This window comes from Patella vulgata, chromosome 1 (genome assembly GCF_932274485.2).
Source record: "Patella vulgata chromosome 1, xgPatVulg1.2, whole genome shotgun sequence".
NCBI classification, from domain to species: domain Eukaryota; kingdom Metazoa; phylum Mollusca; class Gastropoda; family Patellidae; genus Patella; species Patella vulgata.
In genome coordinates this window covers 87559543-87572613 of record NC_065879.2, presented here as the reverse complement: position 1 = coordinate 87572613, position 13071 = coordinate 87559543, and positions in this window count along the sequence as shown.

The following is a 13071-nucleotide window of genomic DNA, read 5'->3' as shown; positions in this document are numbered from 1 at the left end:
TAGCCTATTACAATCAAGAACAAAGGATCAAAATACATTCAGATTTTGACATGTGACAAGGGAGATTGTAAATGTATTGGCAATGTTTGTTGCGATGATCAAATCTGTATTGGAACTGGTGATGTTGCTAGTTGTACAACGGTAAGTACTAGGTCATTTTGGAACTAACATATCGTTCAATTATATTTTAATAATTAGATGCACATGTAAAGGGCTTTAATTGGCAGCTGAAGGAACTGGAGGAACCAGAGAAAACCCACGAGGTTAGACAGCCGATTCTACACTGTTTGTCAGGTACTAGTGTGTGATTGAAACCATGCCCCTTGACAGATATTATGAAGATTAGATGGAAAGATGGGTGATAGAGATGGGGTGGCCGGTAGAACCTATGTAGATTAAATGGAAAGATGGGTGATAGATTCTACTGGCCACCCCGTCTCTATGAAGATAAGATGGTAGCCAATCAACTTGCGCACCCATCACACGTGGGAATGGCTTTAGCGAACAAAAGCGCTAGATCAATCAACTGATTTCTATTGATTTTAACGAGTTTAGTTTTCAATTTTCGGTGCTATCAAGTGAAGATCAAGAGGAAAATTCTGGCGACAACCAACACTTAGAAATAACAGGAAAATGGAGTAATAATTAACAAGCTATTGAGTCGCTGATTTTAACGGTACCCATACCAGGCCCAGCAACGGAGATGGACGAAGAGAAGAGTGAACTAAAGGTTGTAGAATTGTTTTTCGAGCCATCCACTTATCAACTAATTGCTGACGAAACTAACAGATACGAATCGATTAAGAATTTGGCCGATAGAGATATGAAATGGTACCCTGTGTCTGCAGGATAAGTTAAAAGTTTATTTGGGAATAAGAATCCTAATCAGCATTCTTCAACTACCGAGAGTCTCTATGTACTGGTCAGAGGATACAATTTTCAAAGAATATGATATTTCTAGTTAGATGGTAAGAAACCGATTTAATAAAATTTCGCAATATTTACACTAGATAACAAACCTTAATCTCTCAACCCTCCGTGTTTTGAGATAAGCAATGAGGCCATTGCCTTCAATGTAGCACATGCGGGAGCGATTCGCACCAGGCATTTGTAAACAAAACAACGATTGGTTATTGTTATTTATAATATTTCTGCCACACCCAACTACAATTAAGCATATAATCCTACCTGAAACGGGTACAAATCCCCTCTTTTTAAATCAAAGCGACAGTAGATCGCTTTTTCCGACATTTTAAATTTACGTCTGTACACACATAAAGGCGGGGCCTCGTGTGCAATAGCCAATCAAAGTACCCATCTGATCAGAGTTGCGCAGTAGGTATTACGACGTAATTTTGAACGTCCGAATCAATTTTGATAAAAACAATGCTTGATTTACTTTATTGTCAATATTTGCTGATACATGAATGTTGTTTCAGTAGATTGGACTGTGTATGTGTAATAAGTACTAATAGTATAAAATTAACATATTTTTAAGATGGTAAATACATTAATAAAGAAATTGAATTTGCCACTTGGAACTAAAGGCATCCAATCGTAGCTAAAAACAAGCACATCAGTATATCTCAACGTTTTAAGTTATGTTCTCGTAGCTATATTTACACGTGAACGATAATGCAACCAATACCACAAGAGGTCAGCCTGGCCATGACAAGTTACATCATACCGGACCATTGATTGACATGATAACCAGAAACTGTTTGAAATAGTATAATTACCATCAGAACACATCAATTGATGAGGCAATGATTGCCTTTTGGGGGAAGAATAGGATTTAGACAATATATATGACGGCAAAACCCGTGAAGTATGGCATCAAAACCTGGGTTAGAGCTGACCCATTCAATGGTTATGTAAATGAATTCCAGATTTATACTGGCAAAGAAGAGGGAACAGCAGAAGTGGGCCTTACAAAAAGAGTAGTGAAAGAACTAACAGAGAACATTAAAAACAAAGTTTCCTCATCAGAACAGATGATTAAAATCGGAGTTGGCAAAAGCGCATTAGGAAATGCAATCCAAACATCGACATCTTTAAAATCTAAAGAAAATCAATGTCTCTGGATATGAATAAAAATAAAATGCTGCTAAATTACGAATGATCAGGGGACATACATTAAAAGCCATTTCATTTGTCACTCAATTACAATCAATTGTCACTCAATTACAATCAATGTTGTCACTTAATTAGAATCAATTGTCACTCAATTAGTTTGAGGTCAGTCTTCGCGATCATGTTGATCGTATCGAAACTCACCAGATCATGGACTCAATAGAGACAATCCTGTTGTAATGCATTGCACGACAGTGGGAATTTAGCATAAGAAACAAAGTTTCCAAATCAGAACAGATGATTAAAATCGGAGTTGGCAAAAGCGCATTAGGAAATGCAATCCAAACATCGACATCTTTAAAATCTAAAGAAAATCAATGTCTCTGGATGGAAATAAAAATTCTATTGTACACGGGACCTCGGTTGAACAACCACACACTGTTCCTTGTCAGGCTCTTTGTCCGGCATCACTGACAAATCAGAACAGATGATTAAAATCGGAGTTGGCAAAAGCGCATAAGGAAATGCAATCCAAACATCGACATGTTTAAAACTGAAAGAAAATCAATATCAATGTAAAAATTAAATGCTGCTACATTACAAATGATAATAGCCACTTACTTTCCTTAAAAGATAGGGAACGGCCATTCAGTCTTTAGCAGTGGGAAAAACATGAAAAAACCAGAGAAAACCCATGAGGGAAGGCATGCATAGAAATCAATCAGCTTGACTCAATGACAGATCATGTGGATGTACAGGGAATATGCTAGATTACTTACGTGCCCCCACCTTGAAAAGAGATCACATTGATCACAAGAAACCCTTTTTTTTATTAGGAATCGAATAATAACCCCAAAAGATATATTTGTCTTTTGAACTAAATTTTTAATAACAATTCATGTCCAAATTAAAATGAACCTTGGCAAAACAGATGATGTAAATCTGCTGATTGAAAATGCGGCATTAAAAACATGAGACACAACAATGCTCTAGCTGGGTTATACGCTTTAATACATATTGGGGGGGCTCGATTGTCGATCGACAGAATTGTAATCAAGTGATACAGAATTCAGCCATGTCACAGTTTTGCCAGTCCCAACAGTTGAGGTGGTGTGAGTAGAATCATGACGTATTTTAAGTAACAAATATAGTTCAGCTGTCATGGTTGGTTGAGATATCATTTTTATGTAGTCGACACATGCGTTGTACTCCGAAATTCTCCTTTTTACTCAATTGACACTATTTTTGGAATTGCGAGAATTTAATTCTGGAACGTTCAATCGATTATCCCCATTGTTAAATAAAAAATTTTATGATGGTGAAAGGGAGGAAACTCTGTTTAGCATTCATCAACTGCGTCTCTCTGGTGAAGTACACCATAAACTTAGTACTCTCAAGCCAAATATTAATATAGCTAAAAGCAGTATACGTTTTAAAGGAACCAAACTCTGGAAAGTAAATAATGAACTTACTACTCTCAAACCAAATATTAATATAGCTGGAATTTGTTGCCACGCACTTTAAAAACTTTAAGTGGGTACTCGATTGAACGTTCCGGAATTGAATTCCTTCAATCCCCAAAATAGTGACAATCGAGTGAAAAGGTGGATTTCGGGCTACAATGCATGCGTCTACTGAATAAGTTAATATCTCAACCAACCATGCAGCCGAAACCTTTTAATTACGTCACGATTCTACTCACACCACCTCCGTTGTCGGGACTGACAGAACTGTGACAGAACTGAATTCCGCGTTACTCGATTGCAATTCTGTCAATTCGGGATGTTCTGGACTGTGAATCGAGCATCCCCAAAATAACTTTTATCTTTTCAGGAAAAAACTTCTTCTCTACCTTAAATCCACTCCAAATATCTTAACCTAAAAAAGCATTCAGTTTCTGACATTAAAAAATGCCTGAATGTTTACATGACAAATAGATAGGATTATTAACTTCTTCGAAAAAGCTCAAAAAAACAATTCTTCACAAATTGAACACAACTAGTAGAAAATCTTTCCAATCATGAAAAAAGGATCGTAAACACATTCAGATTCTGACATTAAAAAATGCCTGAATGTTTACATGATAGGATTATTAATAATTAACTTCTTCAAAAAAGCTTAAAATAACAATTCATAACAATTTAAACAAAACTTGTTAAGAAATTTTTTGGGGGTATATCTCAAGTTTTTCAGAGTCGAAGATGTATGGAAAGTCTGGAAAAAATCTTTCCCATCAGCAACAAAGGATACAAAAATGCCTAAAGCCGACTATAATCAGAAAATTCATGAGAACTAGTCTCTAAACATACAAATAACATGATTCAAGATAAGTTTTTTAAAGTCAATGATATAAGTTTATTGTTTAAAGTCAATGATATAAGTTTATTGTTTAAAGTAAATGATACAAGTTTATTGTTTATAGCCAACAATGATACAAGTTTATTGTTTATAGCCAACAATGTAAGTTTATTATTTATAGTCAACAACGTAAGTTTATTGTTTAAAGTAAATGATATAAGTTTATTGTTTAAAGTAAATTATACAAGTTTATTGTTTATAGCCAACAATGATACAAGTTTATTGTTCATAGCCAACAATGTAAGTTTATTATTTATAGTCAACAACGTAAGTTTATTGTTTAAAGTAAATGATATAAATTTATTGTTTGAAGTAAATGATACAAGTTTATTGTTTATAGCCAACAATGATACAAGTTTATTGTTTATAGCCAACAATGTAAGTTTATTATTTATAGTCAACAACGTAAGTTTATTGTTTAAAGTAAATGATATAAGTTTATTCTTTAAAGTAAATGATATAAGTTTATTCTTTAAAGTCAATGATATAAGTTAATTGTTTAAAGTCAATGATACAAGTTTATTGTTTAAAGTAAATGATACAAGTTTATTGTTTAAAGTAAATGATACAATAGTATCTGACTTCATGCATAAGAGACATATTGAAATCTGATTATATAAAGAGACATGTGAACTATACCAATAGTAAATATTTCTTGCTGAAAAAAGACGATCCAGCACAAAGGATCAATATACATTAAAATTCTGACATTAAAAAAATGTTAGAAAAAGACTACCGCAAGATACATGAGACCTATTCAAGATGCAAATGTGTACACGGGAACTTGTTTTTTTGTCCCATCCAAACTACGGAACCTTGTGAGCTTTTTCAGTCAATGCAGGGATCTACCACTTAGCCACAGCGGCTCCCTCCTATCAAGAACAAAGGATTAAAATATATTCAAACTCGGACATTAAAAAATGCCGGAATGTGACTATGAGATACTAATGAGAACTTTTCTCTCAACATACATGGAAATGTCATGATTCAAGATAATTGTATAAAATATGAACATTTTATGGATATATAAAATTAAAGAATCCCCGCCATCTTAACATTTTCTGAGTTAGAAGATATATGGATATCACGAAAAGAATACCTTTCTTATCAAGAACAAAGGATAAAAATACGTTCAGATTCAGACATCAAAAAATGATACAAACTGATTACATAAAGATCCACGAGAATTATTCTCTTAACATACAAAGAATTCAGATTACAAAAAACTACCTAATGTGGATTGTTTTTTTTCTCCCTCTTCTTCATATTCCATTTGTATTTGAAATCTTTTTTTGTTTAAAGTAAATGATATAAGTTTATTGTTTAACCCGTTAAGTGCGTAGGTCGTTATATTACGTCCTGGACAACTGCCACTCACTGTGTGTAGGGCGTAATATAACGCCTTGGAGGTATTTTCCCCAACCTATTCTTAGAACATAGTACAACGGGTTAAAGTAAATGATATAAGTTTATTGTTTAAAGTAAATGATATAAGTTAATTGTTTAAAGTCAATGATACAAGTTTATTGTTTATAGTCAACAACGTAAATTTATTGTTTAAAGTAAATGATACAAGTTTATTGTTTAAAGTAAATGATACAAATTTATTGTTTAAAGTAAATGATACAATAGTATCTGACTTCATGCATAAGAGACATATTGAAATCTGATTATATAAAGAGACATGTGAACTATGCCAATAGTAAATATTTCTTGCTGAAAAAATACGATCCAGCACAAAGGATCAATATACATTAAAATTCTGACATTAAAAAAATGTTAGAAAAAGACTACCGCAAGATACATTAGACCTATTCAAGATGCAAATGTGTACACGGGAACTTGTTTTTTTGTCCCATCCAAACTACGGAACCTTGTGAGCTTTCTCAGTCAATGCAGGGATCTACCACTTAGCCACAGCGGCTCCCTCCTATCAAGAACAAAGGATTAAAATATATTCAAACTCGGACATTAAAAAATGCCGGAATGTGATTATGAGATACTAATGAGAACTTTTCTCTCAACATACATGGAAATGTCATGATTCAAGATAATTGTATAAAATATGAACATTTTATGGATATATAAAATTAAAGAATCCCCGCCATCTTAAATGATACAAGTTTATTGTTTATAGTCAACAACGTAAATTTATTGTTTAAAGTAAATGATACAAGTTTATTGTTTAAAGTAAATGATACAAATTTATTGTTTAAAGTAAATGATACAATAGTATCTGACTTCATGCATAAGAGACATATTGAAATCTGATTATATAAAGAGACATGTGAACTATACCAATAGTAAATATTTCTTGCTGAAAAAAGACGATCCAGCACTCTTACTATCAAGAACAAAGGATCAGATTTCAACATTAAATAAAATGTTAGAAAAAGACTACCGCAAGATACACATGACCTATTCAAGATGCAAATGTGTACACAGGACCTTGTTTTTTCGTCCCATCCGAACTACTAAACAGAGGATTAAAATACATTTGAATTCTGACATTAAAAAATACAACAATCTGTCCACAATAAGATACATGAGACCTATTCAAGTCACTGATGCCATAGCGCCGCTGTTCGGGCAAAATATCCCTCATAGCATACTGTATGGCGTATGCTCGTCTTCATTACCCCAGTTTAAAGCAGAACAGTAGTACGTTGAACCCAATTTCATTTCATTTCATTTCAAGTCACAAATACAATGGATTTCCTTAAATCAGTTACACTACCCTTGAAGCAATATTTTGAGCTGAAATTTTTGATAATGCTATTTATTCACTATTTTGGTGTTAGTTGAATATTTAGGCCAAATGAATTTAATTTTCAGTTCTTTAGGGTCTTAATAACTGAACAAGCACTTGAATTACGAAAGATGTTTACTTTATAATTACAAACATTTTAAATTTGGAACTTAAAGTAGAACCAAGTTCTTTTGGTTTTAAAATTAGTTTTTTCCCCCAAAGTAATAATAATAAAATTTTAAACAGGTGTTCCTGAAAATTGAAATGGTGTGGCCTTAAACCTGTTTTTATTACTGTGTGAAATATGGGACTGCACCTTTAACATTATGCAAAGGCACATCTTAATCTATTTTGAAGTAAAAAATGAAATGAAATTGGATCTGTGTTTTAATCAGATTGGCCTTTAACCTGTTTTTATTAATGGATACCTGTGAAATATGAGACTGCACCTTTAACACTATATAAAGGCACGGCTTAATCTATTTTTAGAAAACTCAATTTGAAGATATATGGAAATCGGGGGAATAAAAATTGGCAGAGAAAGTTCATCCAGATTTTCCAGCGTGGTTTCCCCTTGTCAGTGATGCAGGACGGAAAACTGAGGTCCTGTGTACACATTGGCGTGCACGTAAAAGATCCCTTGGCAGTTGGAAATGAAATGAAACGAAATGAGGTTTAACGACCTTCTCCGGCCTCCACCACCGACACATGGAAACCATGTCGGAAAATCCTGATGAGCTTTCTCAGTCAATGCAGGGATCTACCACTTAGCCACAGCGGCTCCCTCCTATCAAGATCAAATAAATTCAAACTCGGACATTAAAAAATGTCGGAATGTGACTATGAGATAATAATGAGAACTTTTCTCTAAACATACATGGAAATGTCATGATTCAAGATAATTGTATAAAATATAAACATTTTAGGCATATCTTAACATTTTCTGAGTTAGAAGATATATGGATATCAGGAAAAAAATACCTTTCTTATCAAGAAAAAAGGATAAAAATACGTGTTCAGATTCAGATATCAAAAAATGATACAAACTGATTACATAAAGATCCATGAGAATTATTCTCTAAACATACAAAGAATTCAGATTACAAAAAACTACCTAATGTGGATTGGGTTTTTTTCCCCCTTCATATTTTATTTGTATTTGAAATCTTTTTTTGTTTAAAGTAAATGATATAACTTGATTGTTTAAAGTCAATGTTAAAAGTGTATTGTTAAAAGTAAATGACGTAAGCTAAATGGATTAAAGTAAATGATGCAAGCTAAATGGATTAAAGTAAATGATGTAAGCTAAATGGATTAAAGTAAATGATGCAAGTTTATTGTTTAACGTAAATGATATAAGTTTATTGTTTAAAGTAAATGATATTAGCTTATTGTTTAAAGTCAATGATATAAGTTTGTTGTTTAAAGTTGTTAAAGTAAATGATAGTTTATTGTTTAAAGTAAATGATATAATCTTATTGTTTAAAGTAAATGATAAATGTTCTGTACTGTAGGTAAAAAGCTACAAACATTTCGTACGAGAAATAAAAGAGAGGAAAACAGAGGAGAGACTATCGATTGATAACAATAAGAACAATCTGATACATATCAAGTATTGATCTAAAAAGAGAGAGAGAGAGAGAGAGAGAGAGACTATCATTATGAGAAACCAACACCAGGGAGGAATTCAAAAACTGACCTTTAAAACTTGCTCAAAGAACTTGGAAACAACAAAGGTATTCTCAAGAACTCGGAAACAACAAAGGTATTCTCAAACCCGCGGATAATGGAGAAAATAGTTTTAATGAACAGAGAAGATTATATTCGAGAAGGAATTCGCCAACTTAATAATATAGATTTTTACAAACCCATTAGATGGATCGTTGCTGTATTTTCCATGCAAAGAAAAGAAATTGAGTGAGAATTGTTACAGTGAATGATGGCGTCATTGGCAATATTATAATTATTCCAAATAGATCTATACATGTATGTTGCAATAGATCTAACAACTTAGCTCTAATAAATGTATGTTTATGTCATGATTTTAAGTTAGGAGAGAGAGACGGCTGTCTTAATAGGGAATTTTATATTTTAGATTGGTGATACCTTTACAAATGAAAACAAAAAGAAAAGAAAGTTTATTGAGATATCTCCTGTAAAGGAAGTACTAGATGACACCGAAGTAATAAAATTGAAGCTATGGGGAGAGGAGCATTTATCAATTGAAATACCTCCTCAAAGTTCAAGGGTCACGATTAAAAGTGTTATAGTGAGGGAATATAATAATAAAAAAGATTTAAATAGCACTTGCCATACTATGATAGAGGTAAGGAAAAATGTGGCTTGATTTTTGAGTTGAAATGATATTGTTTTGACTTTCAATCATGTCTTGTGAGAAAATAGAATAATCTTTTTCCCAGAACAATATAGTAATTTTGTAAATGGTAAATAGGTCTAATTTCTAGCTTATATATGAATGAAAGGAATCGCTCTTGGTAATCTACCAATTCTTATAATTGATGAAATATCTATGGTAGATAGATCATAAATTATCATGTTACATTCACGGTAGATTAAGACAAATCAAACAAACACCTGACCATGTTCCTTTTGGAAACGTTTCTATTATTGCAGTTGGAGATTTCTATCAGTTTCCCCCTGTTAAAGATAGATCTTTATACAACGACAATGAAATAGATAATCTGTGGGAGGACAATTTTAAAATCATACAACTGACAGAAATAATGAGACAATGAGATGATTTGACATTTGTTCAAGCACTAAACACAGTACGTATGAAAAAGAAGTCGGACCGAATGTCTGTTGATGATATTAATTCATTCAGTAGCCGAGAAACTGGTAAAGAAATAGACGCAATGCACATTTTTTCTACGAACGCCCAAGTAAATGAACACAATTTATTATTAATAAAAAGCAAATGACCAGACAATACAACCATTGAAGCCAATGACTACTCTAAAGATGAACGAACCGGTAAAATGAAACGGTTAGATAAATATCTTACACGTAATGTAGATTTGTGTCTGCTAATTTGTGTCTGTGTAATTTATCATATTTATCATGTTGATAAAAAATCTTAATGTTACTGATGGTCTTACTAATAGCAGTTATTAGGCTTTCAGACTTAGTCTGAAAGACTTGTTTTTACTAAAATTATTATTATTACAATTTTTTTCCGCAGGAACCTATTTCTCAGTGCCTGTAACAGATACCAATCTGGGACCTAATTTTCTCTCGGGAAAACATGTGGTGGCTACTTGATAAACTATTTTTGAAACTACTTCTGCGCAGACCGAAGTGGCTGAATTTCGTGCGGTGCCAAAAAGTTAAAAAACGGCTGTAGATCCGTCAATTCTGTACCTATTTTCATACAAATGAAATTTTCGGAAACCCTGAGTCTTTTCTCGGACGATAGCAGTTGAAAATTTCTAAATATCATAACTTGGCCGCCGACTTCTAGCGTTCGAGTAATGAAAAAATGTTGTTTAAGAGATAATTTTTGTTATTTTTCAAAATTTTCAAATTTGACCTACATTTTTGGAACCTTAAGTCCATCCGATTCCAATAATATAAGTTTCCTTCCGAGTTATAGCCCTTTATTTTTTTAATTTTCTGCCCATTTTCCAACCCTTATTTTTTTTTAAAGCACCTATCAATGTTTCTGAAAGTCCTGGAACATAAAGCTATATTGTCAGACCATTGGATAAAGCAATCTCAACAACAATCCGTGTACCGGAAGTAGTCGAAATACTGTTTGATATTTCGAAAAAAACGCAAAAAAGCAAAGAGTAGACGTTGGGCCAACAACGATACATGAGAAGCAAAGAGTCGACATTGAGAGACCTAAATGTAGCTTTATATTTTTTCATCCTGATTATGTGTACGTTGGACAGTCAAGAAATAAATGTTATTATTTAAGTCCTAGTAAGAATCATCAATCAGAGGTAATGGACAATAATAATAATAATAATAATAATAATATCGATTTCTAGAGTGCCAAATCCATCCATAAGCATGCTCAAAGCGCTTTTAAAAAGGAGTCAAATCATATCAGAAAACAGAACAGACAGTTGTTAATGTGTATTTGTGTGTCCCACATAGTAGATATATGGAACTTTTAGAGGTTTTGTGTGACCCACATTATTAAAAATATAAAAACTGAAAACAGCAGCTGTTTGTGTCCCACAACAGTCGATGTCAGATGTGTATTGTTGATAATTTCTAGGAAGAAAAGTGATGTTATGCTGTGTCCCACAGCTTAATTTATGAACTTAAAACAGATTTGTGTGTCCCACATATGAACATTTAGACATTTTAGAAAACTGTAGAAGACAATATTAATATAATGTTGTGGTTATAAATAGACTAAATATTACCGTAGTATTAGTAATAAAATAATACTAGTGTGTCCCACACTGACATTATTAATGTTATTAGACAATTATTTGTACATTTTCTACAGTTTGTATGCACCATACAAAGTATAGATATAGTGTTTATGTGGCCCACAGTTTAAAAAAATGATAGATATTATATAGATAGCATCAGTGTGTTAGGCCTATATAGCAAAGGTTAACATGGCTGAGAAAATTGATACCACTACCAGTGAAAAGGAAAGTAGAAAAATAACTCTTACAGAAGCTGGCTTAGAAAAGTATGAAGAAACAACTTCTAAATTTAACAGCAAATTAGAGAAATTAAGAAATAATATTTCATTGAGCATTTAAAGTATTCCTGAACAACCAGGGTTTAAAGATAAAGATGTTGTACAAGACATAAAAGTAAATCTAAATAAATTTAGACCAACTAAGCAAGCTTTCAGCTGAATTTGAATCTTTTCTGACCAGAGATAAAACAGAACAGAGCCAGGAAGATTTGGAAGTAGTCAGGGAAGTAAATGGTACTATATTTAAAGCCATAGACAAGGCGAATAGCGATATTAAGAAAGTAGAAGATGCCTTTGGCAAGATTAAATCTAAACCGAAAAGCAGTTCAAAATCTAGCCTCGCCAGTAGGGCTAGTGCCCTATTGCTTGACATGGAAATGAAAGCACAGGCTGCAAGAGTGGAATTAGAATTTGCTGAACAGGAGGCTGAGGTGCTGTCGAGGATGAAGATCTTAGAGAAGAAGAAAATGTTGCATATTGCCAAGGCAGAGTTGAAGGTCTGCAATGAATTTAACATTGAAAACGAAACTGTTTCTGACACTAGTAGTTTAGAAGAGATTGAACTAATGATTTAGCCGCTTCCACAGTGATGATGTTTCGTATTCCGCTTATACGTGTCAGCTGAAAGTAGCATGATCTGCAGAGATGATCGACCTGTCCTTCTAAAGTAAGAGATGAATCTAGAACTAAGCCAAAATTTTTAACATCATCAGAAACTAGGATGATGGAATCTCCAATGGTTATACTAATTTCCGATAGATCATGTAGTTGCTTTTTTGTTCCAAAAATGATCGCTTCAGTCTTATCACCGTTTAATTTTAATTTATTTGATGACATCCAAGATTGTATATCTTGAGAGCACAGTGTTATGTTATTTATGGCATTAGTAATCTGATTTGTTTTCAAAGATGACATTAGTTGTGTATCGTCAGCATAAGAAAAGTTGTTGATGCCATGTTGACAGATGATTTCCGAAGGTAATGGACAATAATTCTGAAAGTAGTTATTTTTTATCCTGATTATGTGAAAGTTGGACAGTCCAGAGGGAGAGAGAGAGCTCTAGTAGGATAATCAAACATCAGGGGCAATAAATCTGGAAATGATACGAGTACAATAATATATGTTTATTAACTTCTTGAAAAAAGCTCAAATTACAGTTTTGGTCGATTTGAACAAAACTTGTAAAAGATGAATGGAAAGTCTG